The sequence below is a fragment of the Molothrus aeneus genome, chromosome 24 (genome assembly GCF_037042795.1).
Source record: "Molothrus aeneus isolate 106 chromosome 24, BPBGC_Maene_1.0, whole genome shotgun sequence".
NCBI classification, from domain to species: Eukaryota; Metazoa; Chordata; class Aves; order Passeriformes; family Icteridae; genus Molothrus; species Molothrus aeneus.
Window position 1 is genome coordinate 1,066,258 of NC_089669.1, and position 18,811 is coordinate 1,085,068.

The following is an 18,811-nucleotide window of genomic DNA, read 5'->3' on the forward strand; positions in this document are numbered from 1 at the left end:
GCCCGGGCGCTGCGGGGCTTTGTTCCAGCGCGGAGCCGCTCCCGGGCCCGGCTCGGCCGCGCTCTGCGGGACAGGGGGGCGCAGGTGAGGAGCGGAGGGGGCGCCGAGCCCCGCGGGCGGGCAGGGAAGGGTTAAGGCGGCGCGGGGGCGGCGCGGGGGCGGGCGGGGAGCGGCGCGGGGAGCGCGCTCGGGCGCGGGGCCGGCGCGGAGCGGGGAGCGCGCCCGGGCTGGGGCGGGCGGATGCGATCAGAGCCGCGCTCGCCGCACTCGGGCAGCGGCTGCGGAGGCGATGAGAGGCCGGCGGGGCTGAGCCGAGCCGAGCCGCGCCGGGGGGAGGCCGAGGGGCTGCGGGCAGCGGCGGCCGCCCGGCCCCGGATTGATTTCCGCGGTGCCGGGGGCCGCCGGCATCCCCCGCCCTGAGCCGGGAGCAGCGGAGCGCCCAGGGCCGGTGAGTGGCCGCGGATGGCGGGGGCTGCTGCCCCCAGCCGGGGTGGGGGCTCGGCCGGGCTTCCCCCGCCGGAGGACGCGGGGACGAGGCTCGGCATCGCTGCGGCCGCGCCGGGTGGCACCGGGGGCTGCGGAGCGCGGGGTGGTGCCCGTGGAGCTGCGCGGAGATGCCGGGGGTGCCTGGGGAAGGGATGGAGGAGCCCCTCGGAGTGCCCGGTCCCCGGGGATCCGGCGCCCGCTCCCTCCCCGGGCTGCTCCGCCTTCCCGTTTGACATCGCCGCCTCCCCGTTAATTCTGCGGCCGCTCGGTACCGCTCAGTCACGCTCTGGAGCCGACGCAGCGGGAGAAACTCATCTCCATGAAAAGTTCCTGCTAGCACGGAGGCACTTTCTGGAAAACAGCCCTGAATCTTAGGGGAAAAGACACAAAATCCCCACTAAAACTTTCCGAAACCCGCGCGAGACCCTCTCTGGACGGGGATGAGGGGAGCGGTGCCGAACGCACTTGCGCTCCCCGGGGGGAAATCCCAGCTCCCGGGAGATGCTGCCGGGTTCCGCAGCCCCGGAGCCGCCGGGTGGGTGTCGGTGACAGCCGGGGCTGCTCTGGCTGAGCTGTCCTCGCCGCTGTGACCTCCGTTTAACCTGGCACGGTCAGGCATTCCCGGCTTTGTCTCCATTCACGCTGCGGCCAATAGTCGCACGTTCCTGGAGGTGAAGTGAGTGATGTTCAATTAATCTGTGTTCTGAGGGGTATCAGAAAGTCAATAGGTTAATTTTAAGCTAGGTGAATAGTAAGTGGCAGAGAGAAATAATCCCTTGTGCGACTGTGAGCAGCAGCTGAGGCTCGGAGGTGAGGGAACGTGAAGTTCTCCCAGTGCCATGGTGTGAAACCACCGCTCAAAGGCTGCTCCTGCTCTTGGCTGGGCACTTGATGCTTCACTGGTGGCTCCAGTGTGCTTGGCAGACCTGGGCTGAGCTGGGGACGAGGTGCTGTCCCTCCTGCTCCGGATGGCTTCATTGATAACGGTGACTAAAGTGAGATGAGGTGACCTACTTACAGCTGAGGGACAGATGCCTCGCAAGAATCTGTGCCATCCTCGGAACAGATGTTTGGCTTTTTTACCTTTAACACAGAGGTGTTAGATCCTTTAGAACTCGATGGGGCTTTTTTTTTTTTTTTTGGTCTTTATTGCTGTCCTTCTGCCATTTGTTGTCACTTTGAGGACCCTCAGAGCTCAAACGTGGCACTTTGGGGTGGTGCAGGGGAGCAGATAAAGCAGCTTTGATTCGAGGAGCTCGGTGCGAGCAGCGAGGGACGTGACCCAGCGGTGTCACTTGTGAAATCCTTATCAGCCAAGGCAGCCATCCCTCCCAACTCTCCCTGCCACATCCCCGGCGCTGGCTGCAAGAAGATAAAGTAACCCAATTTACTCCTCATTGTCTTTGCGGTGTTGTTGGATGTAATTAATCGAGGAGTTCCCCCCGGCTCGGGAGCTGGTGGGAGCACGCATCGCTGCTGTGTAAGATCTGCACATCACCCAGCACGGGATGGGAGCAGCGCTGCCCGAGCTGCGCCTCGTTCCCCGGTGAGCCCCGAGCCTGCCCCGTTCCCGGAGCTCAGCCGGACGCGGGGGCGAAGCTGCGGGCTCGGCCCGGCCGCGGGACCCGGGGAGGGCAGCGCTGCCCGCTCCTGGCCGTGCTCTTTAACTCTCCTCTGCAAATTGCATTAGGATGTGACAAATTGGCCCGCCAAGCAGTAAATGGAGATGACATTTGGAGCGCTTTGCCGGGCAGCCCCGGCGCAGGCTCGGGGAAATGTGTGATTTGCAGGCTCTTCCCGGCAGCTCCCGTTTAGGCTCCGCCACGAGGCTTTCCAGAACTTACTTAGGGAACTCCTGTTGCAGCTAAATGTGGGAGTCTCGAGCATGCCTGGGAAAGGTTGCCCAAAAGCTAGGGCAGATGTAGGTGCAGACTGTGTCTCATGCCGTGGGCAGCTGAGATGAGGAGCTGAACCGGGAGAGAAAGCAAAGCCGATATTTAGAAACTGCGTGAGTGGTGCCGAGCTGAAGGTGGGAAGCTGGGCTGGGCTGCTGGTGCCAGCGTGACGTTCTGCTGGGGGAGCAGGGGCAGCCTTGGCACCGAGGGGTGATCCTGGGGGTGCAGAGACACCTTTGGTACTGATCCTGGGGGTGAAGGGGCACCTTTGTGCACTGAAGGGTGATCCTGGGGGAGCAGGGGCACCTTTGGTACTGATCCTGGGGGTGAAGGGGCACCTTTGGCACCGAGGGGTGATCCTGGGGGAGCAGGGGCACCTTTGGCACTGATCCTGGGGGTGAAGGGGCACCTTTGGCACCGAGGGGTGATCCTGGGGGAGCAGGGGCACCTTTGTTCCCTGATGGGATGAACCTGGGGGTGAAGAGGCACCTTTGTCACTGCTGGGTGATCCTGGAGGTGCAGGGGCATCTCTGCTCACCGAGGGATGATCCTGGGGGTGCAGAGGCACCTTTGGCACCGGTGGGTGATCCTGGAGGTGCAGAGGAACCTTTGTTCACCGAGGGATGCTCTCCTGGGGGAGCAGGGATGCCTTTTCTCACCGAGGGATGATCCTGAGGGAGCAGAGGTGCCTCTGCTCACTGAAGGATGCTCTGCTGACGGAGCAGGGGCACCTTTGTTCACCGAGGGGTGATCCTGGGGAAGCAGGGTCACCTTTGCTCACTAAAGGATGCTGTCCTGGGGGTGCAGGGCTACCTTTGCTCACTGGGGGATGATCCTGGTAGGACAGAGGCGCCTTTGCCGGTTTGTGGCTCTCGGAGGAGGGAGTGCCCCACATCCCAACAGCAGCGTGCCCACCTGCCCCTCTCATCCCGCCTCTCCCGGCGCATCCGCGGCCGCTCGAACACGGCGGCGATCAAGCTGCTTTAATTGGCCCCTCTGCAGCCCGAACGATAAATATGCAATGGGGGAGAGCGCCCCGCTGCTGCTCTCGGCGCCGAGCCTGTCATTCCTGACGGGGCAGGGCGTGCTCGCTCCCCTCGCCTCCGCCCTGCGACAGCCGCGCTCCCCCACCTGCCTCCGGCATCCTTAAAAAGAGGGGGGAAAAAACCTGGAAAAAAGATGAACCTGAGCATGCAGTGCTCCTGAGACAGGCCCCTTCACATTTCTAAACACTCTTGATTATTCAGCTAATCTTTATTTCATGGGCCCGTTACAAGAAACACAAACGGGGGAGAAAGTAGAAGGCGGTGACACATTTAAAATACACAAGAAAAGTGCTGGCAGGAATATAATCGCTCTTCTTCCAGCGATATGAAATATTTATGGGCCTAAGTTGTGGCAAGACTCTGCCTCCCCTCCCACCTAACTCCGGGATGTTTTTCCCGGTTCAACAGGAACTGGGGGCACTGGGGGCGCTGCCAGCAGAGCCCCGAGCCCCCGCTCTGGCTGCAGCCGGCCGGGCCCAGCGTCCGTCTGTCCGTCCGTCCGTCCCCGTACAGGGGAAGGGAAGGGAGGGGAAGGGAAGGGAGGAGCGGGGCGCGGGCCAGGCTGCCCGGCTCAAACGGGAGCAGAGCTGTTACACTCCGTTAACTCGAAATAATTCAGCGGCGTCCCCTCGGCGAGCTGTGAAAAGCCCCCTTTGAGGTGCCCGTGTTGCGGAGGAGCCGCTGCTCCCTCGGGGCACTCTGCTATTAATTCATTAGATCTGAGGGGTTTTTTCCTCCCGTCCCCCCTCTTTTCTCTCCTCCACCCCCTCCCTCCCTGGCAATTCAAACAGTGATGAATGGACAAAAATCCCTCAAGGGAAACATTTTTTCACTTAGTTACAAAGATTTCATGGCTAATTAGAGTAAATGTGGTTTTTAGAGTGTTAATCTCTTAACCAGCTTGGCTGGGAGGCCACCGGCACCACAGCAAAGGGGGGGGACCCAGGGGGACCGAGGTGCTCCCGACCCCTCCGGGCCGAGGCGGTGTCGGTGCCCCCGGAGCAGCCCTGGCACCTGCTGGGGTGGGTGCCAGCTCCAGGGTGGGGCACAGCGGGGCCGGGGGCGCCCGGGGAGCGGCGGCTCAAAAGCGCAGCGGGAACCGAAGGGAATCCGGGGCAGCAGCGCTGTCTGCAGCGCAAATAAACGGATTTACTGCGGGATGGGGCCGGCCGCGACTCGGGCTGGGCAGCCCGGGCTGTGTCCCCACGTGGGCTGTGCCACAGGGTGGCCCTGCCACCTCCCCTGAGCGCGGGCACGCAGCGGGGCCCTATCGCCAAAGGTGTTTTGTGGTGGAAATCCTCTCCTTTTGCGGCTGTGGGGGGATTTATTTCCTTTATTTCTCTTTTCTGCGGTTCTCCCCACCTGGCATCCACATTGCAGCCTGGTTTTGGCTGCACCTCCAGGGGGGGAAATGGCAAAAGGGGCAGAGGAGCTCCCGAGGCTGCTCCCCCCAGCACCCCCAGCCAGCACAGGCTGGGAATTGGGGTGGGATGCGGGCTTGAAATTCCTGCTCATCCCACTAGAGGGGATCCTCTGGATCCAGCTAAAATCCGAGCTGGAGCCCAGCGAGGAGCGAAGCCGCAGCCCGATGCCGGTGTGGTGCAGGGTGGAAACCTGAGCCGGGGGGCACGGGGCGATTTTGGTGCTTTTCGGACATTCCTGGGTGATCCAGGCTGGCTGTGGCCCTGAGCCCTCGCTCCGTGTCCGTGGCTCCTGTGCCCGGGTGGGGCGAGGCTGCTCCAGCAGCGTTCCCGGGGAAGAACAACTTCCCCAAGCACACGCGTGCAACACGTGCCAGGGATGGAGCTGCGTGCTCCGTGCTGGGCTGGAAATCTCGACCGGTACCGGGATCCTGCCAGGGACGGGGGGCTGGGAAAGAGGAGCCCTCCCCTCCTTATCAGAGAGGGCCCATCTCATGTTTCTCCCTGTAATCGCAGCTTCTGTTTGGCTGAAATCGACCTGCGAGGGGGGAGTGAAAAGCGAGATAAATGTATCCTGCTATGAAAATTTAATCCTGCTTTGCCCGGGCTAAAATTGCATTCAGAGCTGGAGATAAAAGGCATCAGAGCCACGTTATAAAAAAGCCCAGATGATCTCCGAAGGCACGGGGAGGGTGAGCCTGGGAGAGCCCTGGCAGGGCTGTGCTGTGCCCCCCCTTGCCTGGCACTGCCCTGGCAGCAGCCCTGCCCCTGCCCAGCTCCCTGCTAGGGGCACACTCAGCTCCATCTCCCCGTTTGCTGAGGAAGGGGAAGGTTCATCCAGGAGTTTTCCCTGTGGAAGTTCTGTCATGCAGCTGATCCCAGCTCGCTGTGCACCGTGCTCTGTGCCTGCCGGTTCCTAAACCCTCAGTGCCCGGGGGTGACCCCGCTGTGCTCCCGAATGCCTGCAGGAGAGGCCCTGCAGAGCTCCTGCCTGCCCAGCCACTCCCAGAGGGAGCCTGGAGCCAAGCCCAGCCCGAGTGGCCTTGGAGGGCCCTGTCCCAGCCAGGCCCTGCTCCCTGGGGCCAGCTCCGTGCTGTGCTTGCTGTGACAGCAGCTTCTCAAGAGGGAACGTCCCTCCCAGCCCTTTTCCTGCTCCAGCCCCGTTTCCCCACTTCATGAAAGTGAAAGGTGAGGTCTGAGTAAATATTGCCCTGACCTCTCACCTCTGCTGCTCCCACTGCTGCTGCTGCTGCTGCTGCTGCCTCCCCAGGGCTGCCCTGCTCTGCCCCGGGGCTGTGCTGGGAGCAGGGGGCTCTGGGGGGCTCTAGGGGGGCTCAGGGCTGGAACACAAGCCTGGTGTCTCAGGGCTGAGCTGGACAGGAAGGGCAGGGTCCAGCCTGGCTGCCCCAGCCCGGTCAGTGCGGGTGGATCAGCGTGGGGAGCGCAGTGAGCTCTGCCCGTGAGTGTGACAGCCACCAGCACGGTCCCTGCCTGTGTCACAGCCCTGCCAGAGCCTGGGGGGAGCCAGGCAGGTGCTGCTCGGGCAGGAGCCTCTGTGGGGGCCCACAGCAGGAACAATCCCTGTGAGCAGGAGAGAGCTCGGAGAGGGGCACAGGCAGGGAGGGTCGAGTGTGGGTGCAGCCTCCGCCCCTCTGTGCGACCTGGTAGGGCTGGACCAGCATCTCCCACCTGCCCCGGGCTCAATCACGCACGGGGATCAGCAGTGGGAATGCTGGGGGGTGCGTGGGACAAATCCAATCCCATTGTCCTGCTGAAGGGGCAGATGGGAGAGCGGCCGTCCTTGGCCAGGTACAGCGCAGGTTGGAGCAAACTGCTCCTTTTCATTTTCCTGCAGCCCCTGCGTGGCTCTGACACAGGATTTGCACGGCAGCAGTTTAACCCCCGCGGTGCCAGGCCCTGGAGCCCCATTTCCCTGCCGGGGGAGGCTCAGGAGCACAGGAAAGCCGCGGGGCAGCGCTGGCTGTGCCGGAGGAAGCGCGGCCACCGCGGCCCCGTCACTCCCTGACTCAGCGTGGAAGAAGTTCCTCCTGTCATTTCCAGCCTGGGAACAGATTCCTGCAGGGGGATTGATGGGCAGCTCTTGCTCCGTGGAGGCTCTGCCATCAGCCAGAGCCCACAGCCATCCCCCGTGTGCTGGTCCTGCTGAGGGAAGGGCACAGATCTGGAGGGGTTCTCCAGGTGTTCCCGAGTCTCCCTGCTTTGGTTTGTTCGCCTGGGAATGAGCTTCCGAAAAGTGAGTCTGTGCTTTTGAGGTTAATGCCTGGACAGCACTCAAAGGAGGCTTTGAGTTGTTTGGATTTGTGTGGATTTTGGGGCTCTCGGGGTTTGCCTTGGCAGGGTTCCCTTCGAGCCCAAAGTGGCCATTTCCCCTCAGGATGGGAGGCTGGGGTTCTGGGAATTGGGAAAGCTGTGGTGACTGTGAGTGTGTTGGTGGCAGGGTTCAGCCCCCCAGGTGATGGCCCTGAAATTGTCATTTTCCCATTTTTTGGGGAACATTTGCACAGGGCAGACCCCAGGGGCTGGGTGCTTGCCCAGGTAGCCAAATCCGAGGGGTTCACGTGTGGCCAGCTCGTGTGAAGAGCTTTGTTCCCCGTGGCTGGGCAGATTTATTGGTGTCAGAGCAGAGGAACAGGGAGCTGGCTGAGGAACAGGGATGTTACAGTTCAACTCCATAAAACACGCCGGCTGTCTCCTCTGCTCACTCATCTGCCAAGTCCCCAAAAAGTCACAGTGACAGGAGCAGAGGATGGAGCTCTGCCCTCATGATCATATTTCCTGTCGTTGCTGGCTTATGTCACAGCCTGGAATGTTATTTGAACAAAAAACCAAAAAAAATAGCCTGCGAATTTCCTTTTGATTTTTAATGGAAGTGTGAAGAGGTGGGGAGGAAAAGGGAGCGTGCCTGGAGCTTTCCTAACTGCCTTGGTTATTCTTGTGCTTCAAATGTGCCGTTTCACAGCTCTGAAATCTGCTCTGAAGTCAAAACATAGAGCTGGAATGGTCTGGGTTGGAAAGGACCTCAAAGTCCCTTCCCTGGAGTGTCCAAGGCCAGGCTGGATGAGGCTTGGTGTAACCTGGGACAGTGGAAGGTGTCCCTGTCCATGGCAGGGGTTGGAATTTCAGGTGGGATGGGATTTCAGGTCCCTTCCAACCCAAACCATTCTGTAATTCCATGATAAACCCAGAGTAAGCAAACTGCCAGTGAGAGCTTTTCAAAGTCCACCTTGGGATGAGGAATCTTGTGTTTGCCTTAAACCTTCCAAAAACCCCTGACTTTTGCTGTCCGCCCCTCTGGATTTCCGAGTGAATTTAACACCAGAGGCATCATCCCTTGTGAGATTGGAGCTGGGAGGGCCAGATGGAAAACCCCCCCAGCAATGAGCTGGGCTGGGAGGTGCTGTGGCAGAGCAAGGGGCCCTGCAGCTTCTCTCTGTCCCTGCTGTGAAGTTTCCTCGCAGCTCTCGAGGAGTTAATCCCAGCAGCAGCGAGGACCAGCCCTCTCCTGGAGTGCTTGGCCCCACTGGCAGCTGAGGAGCCTCCTGGAGCAGGAATTGTGTTCAGAGGCTGCTCGGTGGTGACAGGTCCAGACTGCCTTTAAAAATCTCACAGCAACCGAGGAGCTCGGGCCAAACTCGCCGGGCTCGGGGGGACACAGAGGCAGCAGCCCCTGGCGTGTCCCCCGGGCCAGAACGAGGTGCTGCTGCCACAAGGGCTTGTGTAACTCTGCTTTTCAGGGCAGGGATTGTGTGGCAGGGACAAGTTCTGTGTGGCAGGGACAAGTTCTGTGTGACAAGGACAGTTTCTGTGTGACAGGGACAAGCCGGTCCCCTTGGATGAATTCCCCGCGGCCGAGGTTGGGCTCAGCTCAGCAGTGCCAGAACAAACTCCCAGGGAGAAACAACAGCAGAGGCTCTTGTGAGGACTTCCAAGGGGGTTGTATAACTTGGTTAAAAACCAAATTAAAAAAAGGGTAAAAATTGGCCCGGCCCAGGGTGCTGGTCGCAAGGAGGTTTGGCCTCAGGAGGGACAGGCTGGGTGGAATTGCAGGGACCTTGCAGAGGGGGATTTCACTTCTGGATGTGTTGGATTTTAACCATTCACTGCCCCACAGGCTTGCACCACGGAGCTCTGTGTCAATCCTGCCATTGAAATGAGATTGGATTGACTTTATTAAAGGAATGGTCTCCCTGAGGGTGAGTCCTGCTGGCACAGGGCTTTGGGCAGCTCACCTGCCCCGGCAGAACCTGCTCCCACACCCTCTGAGCTGCAAAGATCTATTGGAAACAAAACCATTTTGGCCTAATTTCCTTCTCCTCCCAAGATTTTAATAAAAGCCCCATTATTTTTAACCCAAACTGCAAAATTTCAACATGAGGAGAAGCAGAATATTGGCTCATTTGTTCATCCCTGCGAATTCCTGCTTCGATCTCTGCAAATTCCCATTATAAACATGACACTTGGGCAGATTATCTGCTTTAGCCATCGTGTTACTGAGGGGGATATCACATTAATTTCCTTGTCATTGCGTTTGTTCTCATCTGTGTGGGATCGTTTGGTTCAAAGTCTTGTGATCCTTAATGTAACTCAGTTGCTCTTTGCTTCTGCCTTTGAAGACAAAGGGAGCAGCACTCAGTGCTCCTGGATTTTCCAAAATCACTGATTTTCCTCTGATCTGGGAGGTTCTTTTTGGCCAGGCATCCCGGCTGGGTGGTTTTGGTGAGAGTTCCACAGGTTTTGGGCCAGAGACAGCTCCACTGCTGAGTTTTGGCTTTGCCCCCGCCAGTCCTCGAGCTCTGTGGGAATGTTTTGAGGATCTGGAGGAGCAGTCTGTGGTTGTAAAGGGGGGATTTGTAAAACTGAACCAGCTAAGAGCAGTGCCCTGGCCCTCATGAGATGTTTTGTTGTGTTTTTGGAGGAAACTCCTTTTGTGATGGGTCCCTGTGTTTGCCAAAGGAGCCCTGCCACAAATTCGGCCGTGGCTTCTCTCCCTGTGGGATCCTCTGAGCATTTTGTGGAGTTTTTGTGCTCAGTTCTTGCCCCACCTCGGTGCTGAGTCCCCTCAGGTGTGACAGGGGGGCTCTGATCCCCCTGCTGCTCCACCCAAGCAGTGCCCTGGGGATCTGGGGACAGCAGGGATGGGGCTGGGACACCTCCCTGGGCACAGCTGAATGCAGGGGTGCTGAGGGCTCCTGGGGCAGGCAGGCTGGCTGCATCCCTGTGAATTATGGCCTCACACATCCTGAAGGATTTATTGTTTTCCGGAAGGGCTGGAGCCTGTCCCACAGGCAGGAGTGGGAGGAAGTGACTCAGTTGCTCTCCAGACAAGTGCAGCTTTGAGCTGCAGGGAGGCAGGAGGCAGCAGAGGGTGTCCTGAGGGAATTCCTGGGAATTGCTGCTCCCGGGGCTCTGGGTGGGATGGGCAGGGCTGGCAGGGAAAAGGCCAGGCTGGGCAGTGGCCTCAGGAGCCATGGGCTGGGGATGTGACAGCAGAGCAGGGGACAGGGGAAGGTGTCACAGAGCAGGGAGAGGCTGTGGGTGCTTTCCTAACTGCCTCGATTGTTCTTATCATGATAAGAAGAAGCAGGGCAGTGATGCAGGGCTGGAGCAGCTGCAGCAGCCCATGGCCAATCAATTGCCACGCCAGGGGCACGGTGTGGGGCACAGTGGGGGACACAGTCCGAGCAGCTTCCAGGGGCTTTTATGGGGTATTTTCCACCCCCACAGGCAGAAACACAGTGACCCTTCCTGGGTGGGTGCTGCAGCTCCCAAACCTCCCCTCCTGTCACCCCCATTGTCCCCACAGTGCCGCTGTTTGTGCCCTGCTCTGAGCTGCACAGGGATCTCTGGAGCTCCTGGTTTTGCTCAGGTTTTTGGGATATCTCATCCATCAAAGTGTCCAGCCCCTCTTTAGCCTCAGACCTTGTGGCTGATGTCAGATGTGGACGTCAGCAGCTGCTTTCTCCATCTCAGTCTCAGCTTGGCTGGAGAGAGAGAAGTTTTTAAATGACAGAGATCCTTAGCAAAGAAACGAGAGTTAGTGTTAAAAATAAAGAAAACAAGACAGCTCGTTTCATCTAAACAGAAGGGTTATTAAACAGGCTTGAATTAATCAGAGACCTGCCAGAGCTCTGAAATTGAAAAGCAGGGCAGAGGAGCAGGGAGCACACGAGTGTGAAGGAGCCACTTTCTCAAGCAGACATTGATGTCCCAACGCTCTGGGAGAGGAGCTGATGCTCAGCTGATGGTGGCACGGGGGGAGGCGGCTCCAGGCTTTGGGGTCCTTGCCTGGACCTCAGGCCATGAGGCTGGGGGCACCTGCCCCCCTGGGAGCCCCCAGACCCCAGATCAGCGTGGTGCTGATCCCAGGAGATAAACCCGGCTGGGTGCTGGTCCTGGGAGATAAACCCTGATAGGTGCTAATCTCAGGAGATAAGCCCAGTTTGGTGCTGATCTCAGGAAATAAACCCAGCTTGGTGCTGATCCTGGGAGATAAACCTGTCTTGGTGCTGATCCTGGGAGATAAACCTGGCTTGGTGCTGATACAGGGAGATAAACCCAGCTTGGTGCTGATCCCAGGAGATAAACCCAGCTTGGTGCTGATCCCAGGAGATAAACCTGTCTTGGTGCTGATCCCGGGAGATAAACCCAGCTTGATGCTGATCCTGGGAGATAAACCCAGCTTGGTGCTGATACAGGGAGATAAACCTGTCTTGGTGCTGATCCTGGGAGATAAACCCAGCTTGGTGCTGATCCTGGGAGATAAACCCAGCTTGGTGCTGATCCCGGGAGATAAACCCATTCTGGAGGGTCAGGGAGCTCCACCAACCATGCCCAGAGGTCCCCACAGCCCCAGCCCCGCTGGCTGAGAGCGACCCAGGGCTGTTTTGGGGACACCCAGCCCCGAGCAGCGGCTGTGGCCAGTGGCCCATGTCCTGCCCTGCCGTGTGAGTGCAGCCAGGATCTCACCCAGCGCTGGCTGACGCAGCCCAGGAGCTCTGCTGCAGCGTCTCCGTTTAATGGAGTGCCTGGGGACCCGTTTAATTTGGAGCTGGGGCTCTTCACTTGCCTGTGGTGTGCTTGGAGTGAGGCCAGCAGAAGCTGCTGCTTGTTTTCCTCCTGCAGCTCGCTGTGATCCTCCCTCGTGCTGCTCTGTAACATTCTCTGGTAATAAACTGCAGCTGGATGTCACCTGGGGACACGGGGCTGCGCTGGGGCTCGGCAGATAAAACTCCCTGCCTCACCACTGGGACCTTTTGCTTAGCCTTGGGCAAATCATTTCCTCGTTTAATCTGCTTGCACCGAAGGTCAGCAGCCATTAAATTCCATTTTGTTGGGAACGAAGCCCATGAATAATCAAAGGACGCTCAGGTGCACCGGTGGAGAGGTGGGCAAAGCTCAGTCCGTCAGGACTCAGGTAGGAAACCAGAAAAAGCACTTTCTGAGGCACATAAAACTGACCTAGATTGCCTGGAGGGGCTGTGGATTCTGTTTCTGGGGGTCCTCGAGGACTCTTTAGAGACCAGCACTGCAGTGATGGCTCTAACAGCTGGGCCTGCAGCAGGAGGCTGTTACACATCACAGCTCTCCATCCAACTTTGCTCTTTCAACATCATCCAGCACCAGTGACCTGTTTACACAGGTCTGGCCGAACCCCAGCCTCCCCAAACCTTGACTAAAACAGCCATGAAACCTCAGAAGTGTTACATTTCCCCTTGGTGTCAGACTTCAAGGCAGCCAGGGCGGGCAGGCCCCGCTCTGCTCCGTGTCAGGCTGGAGCCTGGGGGCTGCCTGGGGAGTGAAGCCCTCCCTGGCCACCTCTGCACTGGATTCCCCAGAGGAACAGCAGCTCCTCTTCTCCCCCTGGATCTGCAGAGGATCACACACCCTTTCTCCAGGATCCCTGCTCCAGCAGAGCCACCCCTGGCACTGCAGGAGGGCTGAGCCACAATTCCAATGGGACTGATACCAACACCCTGACCCACAGGGTGTCAGGCTGGGTTCTGACTCTGGCACTGTTGCTTTGGTTTGCTGCATTGTTTATTTTATCCTTTTCTTTTCTTCCCTTGTAAAGAACTGTTATTCCCTGCTCCCATAATTTTTGTTGCCTGAGAGCCCCTTAATTTAAAATTTATAGCAATTGGGAGGTCAGGGAGGGGTTCATTTTCTCCATTTCAGGGGAGGCTCCTGCCTCTCTTAGCAGGAACCTGTCTTTCCAAACGCAGACAGATTTTTGGCCTGTCCAAGGCAGGTCATTGATGAGCTGTTCCACAGCAGAGCACTCAGAGGCTGCCAGCTGTGGTTTCTCAGAGGGCAGGTGCCAAGCGTGGGGACAGGAGAAGGTGTCTGGTGCGTCCAGGCTGGGCTGTGCATTTCCCTGAAGCCCTGTGGGGTTGCTGGGTTAAATGGCTCCAGCTGTAGGGCACAGCTGGGTGACAGCCACAGCTCTGGTGCTGCTCTGTGATGGGGAAGATGAACCAGGAAAGCCTTATCAATAGGATTGCCTGGCAAAGGAGTTTGAGAATATGGAAACTATAAGCGAGATTGCAATGAAAGCAAGCTTTGAGATCCCTCAGTTCCTGAACAACTGGAAAACAATGGTGTGGCCACTGAAGGTGATCCCCTTCTGATGGAACAACACCCTCTGCTTGCAGACAGGCCCAAGGGGCAGAGCAGACCCTGCAGCTTGGCAGAAGGGGCCCAAAGAGGAGTTTTTAGTGTTTAAAATGTAACACAGTGTGGTAATGTAATGATTCTTACAGGCTGTGTGGAAATGCTATAGGATTTGTATGTTGTACTAGGTTGGTCAGTGAGAATCAGAATATTCAACAAAGATGATTTATTGTATTGGAACGGGAACTTTGCTCTCTTACCCCTTTTACTCTCTTACCCCTTTTACTCTCTTACACTTTTGCTCCCTTACCCTTTTACTCTCTCACCCTCTCACCCTCTCTCCCCCTCTCTTCTCTCGGGCCTGCTCCGAGCTGTGCCTGGCAGCTCCCAGCAGGGCCCTGCCCCAGGCCCTTTGCAATAAACCCCAAATCCCAAAAGGCCCCTGCACCCAGGCCCTTTGCAATAACCCCAAATCCCAAAAGGCCCCTGCCCCCAGGCCCTTTGCAATAACCCCAAACCCCAAAAGGCCCCTGCCCCAGGCCCTTTGCAATAACCCCAAATCCCAAAAGGCCCCTGCCCCAGGCCCTTTGCAATAAACCACAAATCCCAGCAGGGCCCTGCCCCCAGGCCCTTTGCAATAACCACAAATCCCAAAAGGCCCCTGCACTTGGCCCTTTGCAATAACCCCAAATCCCAAAAGGCCCCTGCCCCAGGCCCTTTGCAATAACCCCAAATCCCAAAAGGCCCCTCCCCCAGGCCCTTTGCAATAACCCCAAATCCCAGCAGGGCCCTGCCCCAGGCCCTTTGCAATAACCCCAAATCCCAAAAGGCCCCTGCCCCAGGCCCTTTGCAATAACCCCAAATCCCAGCAGGGCCCTGCCCCCAGGCCCTTTGCAATAAACCCCAAATCCCAAAAGGCCCCTGCCCCCAGGCCCTTTGCAATAACCCCAAATCCCAGCAGGGCCCTGCCCCAGGCCCTTTGCAATAACCCCAAATCCCAAAAGGCCCCTGCACTTGGCCCTTTGCAATAACCCCAGGTTCCACGCCCTGGCCTCAGAGATCTCCCATCTCCATCCGTCCCCACCGTGCCACCCCCAGCGCTCCTACAGAGCTGGGTCCTCCTGGGGATGGGGACTGAGGGTCACAGCTTGTCCAGGCTTGTGTCAGGTGTGGATGATGAGGTCAGATGTCCAGGCTTGTCCAGGCTTGTGCAGCAAACCTGGGACAGCGCCAGGGGTGGCACTGGCTGTGCTGTGTCCTTGTGCTGCATCTGCAGCTCCAAACCTGGGGCTCAGGGCAGGGCCCCCCCTGGGTTTTGTGTTCCTCTGGACCCGTTGGGATGTGTGTGCACAGGAGGGAGGTGGAGGGGAGAGCTCTGCACAGTGTGTGCTGTATAAACAAATATCTGGGCTCCGGACAAATTTTGTGCATAATTCCTGTGATGTTGTTTGTTATCAGGGAAATGCCTTTTCGTGGCTGGGCTCTGTTCTTCCCCTCCTCTTCCTTGTCCCAGGCCTGGAGGAAGCAATAATCACAATGCTGTGCTTTGCCCTCTTAACTCTTTCTCAGAAGGCTGTGGATGCCATCCCTGGGAAGGAGCAGCCCTGGGAAGGGGGGACACAGCTCCTGGCACGGGTCCTGCCCTGGCTGCCAGCACAGAGCAGGGACAGGAGGGCTGGAGTTTGGTCCAAAGGTTTCAGGTTGTGTTTTAGGGAAATCTTGTTATTTGTCATCCCTGCGGGGAAACCTCGGGAGAAACCTCGCCAGACTCCTCACTGGTGATTTACAGCCTGTTCTTACTGTTGATGGAGTCCAAACAGTAAATAAAAAAGGCCAGGAAGAGGTGGTGGGAGCCATCCTCATGGCTCTGTGTTACAGAATTTCAAATTTTCACACCAAGGTGCCAGTAACTTCCCTTGGGATCAGGCTTTTGGTGCTGGGGGGCTCCTCTGGCTGGGGTGGCCTGGCCAAAGAGGCAGCACTGAGCATCCAGACCTCTGATCCACGCTGGAAACATCCCAGGGCTTGGAGAAGCTTCCATCAGACACTTTGGCTCGGACTTTTTGCCTAATTAAACCCAAAGTAGATTAATCATGGTAAGGTCTTCCTCCACAGCTGACAAATGTGTGCTGAGTGTCACTCCTTGGAGGGGATCAATCACTGCAGCAGCTCCAGTGCCTGGAAAGGTTTCACAGGAAAATTCCCAACGAGCTGCAGGAGAGGTGAGGGCCCAGCATCCGTGATCCCTCTTGCTGCAGGGAAATGGCCAAACTCGGGGCTTTGCCTTCACTCCCAGACCTGGTACGGAGCCGGCAGGAGGGGAAAGGCTCAGGCTGGTGCCAGAGGGCTGTGCCAGAGAGTTTGTCCTGCCTGAGGGTTTGTCATGTGCAGCCTGCCCTGCTGGTGACCCTTGGGGCAGTGCTGGGGGGCTGTGACAGCCTTGGGGCAGTGCTGGGGGCTGTGACAGCCTGGGGACCCCTGTGGGCAGTGCTGGGGGGTGTGACAGCCTTTGGGCAGTGCTGGGGGGCTGTGGCAGCCTTTGGGCAGTCCTGAGGGTGTGACAGCCTTTGGGCAGTGCTGGGGGGCTGTGACAGCCTTTGGGCAGTGCTGGGGGGCTGTGACAGCCTTTGGGCAGTGCTGGGGGGCTGTGACAGCCTCCTGACCTTTTGGGCAGTGCTGGGGGGCTGTGACAGCCTGGTGACCCTTGGGGCAGTGCTGGGGGCCTGTGACAGCCTGGTGACCCTTGGGGCAGTGCTGGGGGCCTGTGACAGCCTTTGGGCAGTGCTGGGGGGCTGTGACAGCCTTGGGGCAGTGCTGGGGGGCTGTGACAGCCTCCTGACCCTTTGGGCAGTGCTGGGGGGCTGTGACAGCCTCCTGACCCTTTGGGCAGCGCCACTGTCCCCGCTCCCAGCCATGAACCTTGTGGGGCTGTCAACAGCGAAAAGGGGCAGAAGCGCCCCCAGCTTCCAGAGCAACCCCAGCCCCCCCGCCCCTCCTGGCTGGCTCTGTCATTCCTCAGGAGGGTCTGGTCAGGATCACAGCCCCCACAAAGCCAGCGTGGGATTTATGGCCCAATCTGCTCCTCCCCGTGAGTGCCTGGGGAGCCGGGTGGCCTCTGGGCAGGGGGAGGCATGGGGACAGAAAAAGGACAGGCAGGGAAAAGCTGGTGGGGCTGGGAGGGTGAGGGGATGGGTGAGGGTGTGGGGTCAGTGCAGGTTCTGGGGTCAGCGAGGCACTGGGGGTGTTTGCTGTGCCCTGGAGGTGCTGGGGCACACCCAGAGGGGTGAAATATCCCAAAAGCAGGAGCTGAGGGAGCAGGGGCGATGGGTGAGGGCCCAGTGTAAATCAGCCCCAAAGAAGAGCCCCCTCAGCACCAGGCAAACACAGCTGCCACACTGGTGACATCAGAATTGTGCCTTTGAGCCGTCATTGGCCACAGGAGATTCTCTTGTTGTTTTGGCTTTAATTTTCCTTTTTTTTCTTTTTTTTTTTGGGGGGGGGTCTGCACAAAATGCCACTAATGACAAACTGTGGTGCCCGTGAGTGAGTGACAGCTGAAATGAGAGAAATGACTAATGGTGCCTCCTGAAGCCCTGTCACATGGAGATTAAATGAGCCCTTTTTTCTTCCCCCCTCAATGAGAATCATGGGCATTTGAATAATAATATTATAGTCTCCATTAGGATGACAGTGGGGGAAAAAATCGGCTCAGACCTGTGATTATTCCTTCAATCTAATAATTATTTAAATACCAGATAACTCCTTTCAGCCTAATTGAGGCCTTTCAGCTGCTTGGGTTTATATTGTGTCCCTGAATTTACTCTCTCTTTCACCTTGCGTTACTAATAGCTGCAGATTGCTTCTGAGGCTGTATTTTAAAACTCTCTTCAGAAAGAAAAAAAAAAAAAAAAAGAAAAGAAAGAAAGAAAGAGAGGGAAAATTAATGATCAAATGGTATTAAGGGTGAGAGTTAAAATCACCCATTCTGCTGGTGTTTAACTCCCCAGGTGTTTGCCCTCCTCCACAGGGGTGGTTTGGGTTGGAAGGGGCCTTGAAGCCCATCCAGGGCCATTTAATCCAGTAGAAATCCCAGACTGGTTTGGGTTGGAAGGGACCTTGAAGCCCATCCAGGGCCACCCCCTGGCATGGGCAGGGACACCTCCCACCAGCCCAGGGTGCTCCAAGCCCCGTCCAGCCTGGCCTTGGGCACTTCAGGGATGTGGCAGCCACAGCTGGCAACCACTGCCAGCCTCTCCTGAGCCAAGAATTCCTCCCCAAAATCCCAGCTGAGCCCCACAGGGAGCGAGTTCCTGTGGCTTTGGTGTCTGCCCTGCTCAGCCCTGCACCCTGCCCTTGTCCCCCAGCCCTGGGGACAGGAGCTGCCCCAGGCTGACACAGATCCAGGGAGAGGATGGCAGCTCATGGCCACTCTGCCATGCTGAGACCATGGCCCCAGGGTGACACAGGATGGCAGCTCATGGCCACTCTGCCATGCTGAGATCATGGCCCCGGGGTGACACAGGGAGAGGATGGCAGCTCATGGCCACTCTGCCATGCTCAGATCATGGCCCTGGGGTGACACAGGATGGCAGCTCATGGCCACTCTGCCATGCTCAGATCATGGCCCCAGGGTGACACAGATCCAGGGAGAGGATGGCAGCTCATGGCCACTCTGCCATGCTCAGATCATGGCTGAGAGGCAGATTCTCCTTCCTGGATGATCTCTCTGCCGCTGGCAGTGGCTGCTCACGAGTGCCCTGCCAAACCTTCCCTGTGAGGCAGAGCCAGGGGCTGGCTCACAGCTGACAGCTCTGCTGGGTTTGGGATGGAAACGTGGCTGAAAAAGACCTAAAACTGCTGTGGAACCACACACCCAGATGTGTGTAAAGTTCAATTATTTCAGTGCATTCATTTCTAGCCTGCACTGTCCTTGTGTCGCTTTGCAATGGAACAACTTTTTAAGAACTGGAAGTAGGAAAATGGTGTGTGCAGGGCTCTCCAGCAGGCCCTCACTGCTCTCTGCGGGGTCTCTCCCTCTTGGGGCTCCCCTTGAACCAGAGCATGTCCAGGACTTGGGGCATGCAGATAAAGCTGCTCTGGGACCCCCGCGCTCAGGCGTCAGTGCCCGCATGTGTCACCAGCACAGAGGGGACACTCCCAGATCCCGGGAGCCCTTTGGTCTGTGCCATTTGGAAAGATCCTGGAAGGATCAGGGAACGGTGCTGGGGTGCTCACTCAGACGGAGAGGGAAGAGCCTGGTGCTGCTGGGGGTGTGGGGAGGGCAGCAGGAGCAGCTGCTCTGTGCCCAGCACACCGAGTGTGCCCGTGTGCA

The 18,811-nt window shown here is 58.1% G+C and overlaps 1 protein-coding gene across 1 annotated transcript in view; it reads left to right on the forward strand.

Annotated features, from left to right (window-relative positions):
• The first annotated feature begins 405 nt into the window (after positions 1-405).
• The window catches only part of PLXNA2 (plexin A2), a 143,213-nt gene continuing 124,807 nt past the window's right edge, over positions 406-18,811 (forward strand). The window contains exon 1 of the mRNA XM_066565353.1: positions 406-448. The gene's annotated coding sequence lies outside the window, so the exon portion shown is untranslated. The remainder of the gene's footprint in view (positions 449-18,811) is intronic.